A 3,918-nucleotide genomic window follows, 5' to 3' on the forward strand; every position below is an offset into this window, starting at 1 on the left:
GGTGCTGGGGCTGCAAGCTACGCCTTCTCCTGTCGGAAGCTTTAGCGTTTAGCTCGAAGCAGGACTTCCCCTCTAAGATGTCACCGTCTCTTCTTCCGAGAATGGGGCTCAAGCCTTCAATGCTTCTCCTTTTGAAATCTAGTCCCTTTACTTTTAGGTTTTGGGAGATCACTGTACTGGGTCACCCTACGGAGGTCGTAGGTGATGGGCATGTTTGTGCACATCAGTAGTGGGGAGCAGTGGGGAGCAGAGCCCATGTGTACCTTCTTGGCCTCTTCCTGGGGGCACTCTCTGTAACATTGTTAGTTTTTGCTCCCATAATGCTAAACGGTAGACAACCCCTCAAGCTCAGGGCTTCCAAAAGCAAACATTTGATATTGCCCTTGCTTCAGGCTGGGCTTGTGTTCAGATCTTCTCTTTCGGACTGTGAACCCTTTCTCAGCTCAGGGACCCAGGCCAAAGCAGCAGTGACTCCTGAGGCATGTTTTGCCGTGGCAGGTGCAGGGGCTCAAGAGATCAAGCCGAACCACACAACCACAGGTAGAGCCACTGCTGTGTCGCTCCTGCTTGCATTTCATCGGCCAAGCCCAACATCAGTGAATGAGAAACTACATTCCCCCCACAGAGGTGGGGAGAGGGAGTATTTAATGACCAATAATACGGTCTTACCACAACAGCCTGCTATCCCGCTCCGTGCTCCATCCACATCTTTTGGCCCTCTGCCCACTCCCATTCCCCCTGCCCTGTCTCTTTTTCTGTCCTGGGGGTGAGCGGTAGAAAGTCATAAAGACCTGGCCTGGTCTCTGTGTCAGCTCCCCACAATCCAGCCCCGCATCCTAAGCTATTTGAGCCTTGCCTGGCCTGGAGGGACAGGCACCCCACCTGCACCCTGAACCTGGTCACTCCAGGTGAGCCACAGCTCTGCATCTGAAAGCCGTGGGGCCTGGAGACAGTTAGGTTGGGCACACTGGTGTCCAGAGTGAGTTTAGTAGGGGACGAGGGCTGGCAGCTTCCCAGGACAGACACACACTGCGGCTGCCCTGGGGGCCGCCTGACACCTGGCTTTGCTCCCAACCCCGACTTCTGTCCATGGTTCATGTGCATCGTCTCACACCAGCTCCAGCTCTGCTCTTCACTGCTGCAGTGGCTTTGGTCCTGGTCATCCCAGGAAACTCCAGCACCATCATGAACTTCTCGAGGCAGGTGAGACTGTCTTCACAGGCTGAGTATCTTGTGGCCGTACATACACACGTGTACATGTGTATATAAATACGTGTATGCACACTTCTGGAAGTCTCCTATGTGTGTGGACATTATATATAATATCTACCACACTTACCCACTTCCAGAAGCGCAGGCTCAGGGCTCCTGCGCATGCACACACAGTTCAGCTGTTCTCTCCCAGTTATGGCTCCAAAATTTAGTGTGCCTTCCTTTTCTTGTGCTCCGTTTTAAAAAATTCAGTGAGACGGATGTTTCGCCAAGAGACAGATGAATTAAAGGCTTGTGTTGTCTTTGTCATTTTTTTCTTATTCTTTTATTCTGTTGCTAAGATAACGTTAAAGACTATTCGGGCTTTACTCACACTCCTGTAGCCCTTGGCTCTAATGTGATTTTTTTTTTCTCGTAGTCTGTTCTGCATTCTGGACTGTGACCCAACGTATCTCTGTTGAACTCAGGGCAGACCCACAGCCAAGCTGTGTAGGCACAATCAGTGATTGCATCAAAGTGAGGAGATGATCCGACCCTCTTTATCACCTTCTCTGGGGCAGAGATGCTGGGCTGTTGTGCTATCCAGTTGTAATTGTATAACCTCGTTTAAAGCTGGTTGAATGGGCAGATTCTTAAACCAAGAGGAAAGCAGAATGTCTGAATGCAGAGGGAGTTTTCAGAGTGATCTTTCAAGCATCACATGTCTCCTCTTTTGTTGTCATAAGTATAATTATTCTCCTGGAACAGGATATGCAATGCTTGCTGTGACTTTCTTCAGAACATTCAGTAACAGACGTGGTTTTCCTTCTTTTCGTTTTCCCATGAGAAAAAATAAATCATTTTATGGTGAGAATAAAATTAAATCCATGGTGACTGTAGGGGGTCCTCAGCCTGAGATTGGGGAGCATGACTGAGAATGTCTCAGCACAGAGTGAGAATTCAACGAATTCATTTCATCTCAATTAGTACCCAATATCTTTGATCTTGACCACCTCAAGATATGGCTTGGTCTGGACCTTGCCTCCGAGGTTAAATGGTGTTTTCATTAGCCCTACATCAGCCACTTGACTACTCACATACTGGAGAAGCAGAAGCCAGGGTTTTGTCCACCTGTCACTAATTCTAAGGTGGAGGGATCAGCTATGAATGTGCTTGTCTCCGAGGGCAGCCCAAGCTTCTTCGAGATTCCACCACTCTCTTTTTTGAGAAATACAGACACTCTTCTGTCCCTTTGCAAGTTGTCTTCCTCTCTCCAGCCAGGGAAGTCAGAGGCTTGATCAGGAGCCACATGGGTGACTGGGCTTGTGTGCGTGCCCCTTTGTCCTCGAAGGTGAAGGAGGCGGGAATGGGCCGTGTTGATCCTCCAGTGCCTCCTTGTCCTCAGCGCCTAGCGTCGCCTTCTCTCCTTAGTCTGTATGGATCAGAGGAGCTGGAGGTGGCTGAAGGGGCCTGGATGAGCTTGCACCTCTGCCCCTGGTTTGAGCCTAGTAGGCCAGCCAGTGCCAGGGCCTAGTAGTGAGTGGCTCAACTTTTCCTTTCAGCTTCCTTGCCTGGGTCACCTACAGAATCACCATCAGCTGTCTCCTGTACTTGCGGATGAAGAAGAAACTTCTCCACTCTTACAAGGTAGACTTTGGGGTCAACATTGGGCTTTTCCAACCCTAGGCTGTTGCATGAGGCAGGTCGTTGGACCACAGCCTCCTTCAGGAGCCACGGGAAGAATGTAAGGGGTGTCATATCTAGTAGAGAATTTCTGTATTTCCTGGGTGGAGGGTATTGAGGGACGCCTGAGTCAAAAAGCATTGACTCTGCTTGCTGGGGACTTATTTCACCTCTGGAGAACCCCATAGGAGGACAATAGGAGATAAATGCAGGAGGATGCACGCACCCAGTTGTATGCATAGAGCACAAAAAGGATCAGGCTGGTCCCAAAGCCTCTGCTCCCTGTAGCCCAGCAGGTGGCTCCCCTAGCCAGGCAAGGTATCATGTCAGGGACTGGAGGAGAGGAGCTGGTGGCAGGTGGAAGCAACAGGAAAGCAGGGAGGAGGGACATAGCCCAGGGGCCATATACCACCTCCCATGCACCTCTTCATCATCCAGGTGTCTGTGCCCACTGCAGGTCAGCACCATCGTGCTCCTTGTTTCTTTCTGCCTGGTGCTGGCACCCATCATCAGCCATCCCCAGATAGAGTTCCTGTACATCCTCCTGTCTCTGCTCAGTGGATTCTTGGTCTATTTCCTGTTTGTCCACTTCCAGCACCAGCCCAAGTGTTTGCAGATGGCCACGCTGCATCTCCAGTTGCTCCTAGAATTTGCCCCAACCACTAAAAATGTTGTCTGAAGGGCTGAACAGGTATGCACTGTCCTTTTTGCTGCAGACACCTCTATCCTCACAGGAATGGCCTGGCCAGCTTCATTATAGGTTGACTATGCGGAATTCTAACAAGCTTGCAAAGTACTATGACACAGCAGTTGTGGAGTTTGGGGTTATCCACCCAGGACAGCATTCCACCTACCCCACCCTCCCCTCTGCACCTTCTCCTTTTGTATAGGTGACTCTCACAGCCACACTGAATGTAAGAGTAAACAGAATCTTTAGAGCTAGTTTCCCACTAGAGGCAATCAATCAGTATATCATCAATACCAGATGATCTAGTCAAAGACGAAAAGGCAGAGAAACAACTCAAAATGGATTAAAGACTCCAA

General features: G+C 50.0%; 1 pseudogene; it reads left to right on the forward strand.

Annotated features, from left to right (window-relative positions):
• The window catches only part of LOC102879577, an 8,493-nt pseudogene extending 4,940 nt beyond the window's left edge, over positions 1-3,553 (forward strand).
• Positions 3,554-3,918: the final 365 nt, after the last annotated feature.

The sequence above is a fragment of the Pteropus alecto genome, unplaced genomic scaffold (assembly GCF_000325575.1).
Source record: "Pteropus alecto unplaced genomic scaffold, ASM32557v1 scaffold61, whole genome shotgun sequence".
Taxonomy (NCBI): Eukaryota; Metazoa; Chordata; class Mammalia; order Chiroptera; family Pteropodidae; genus Pteropus; species Pteropus alecto.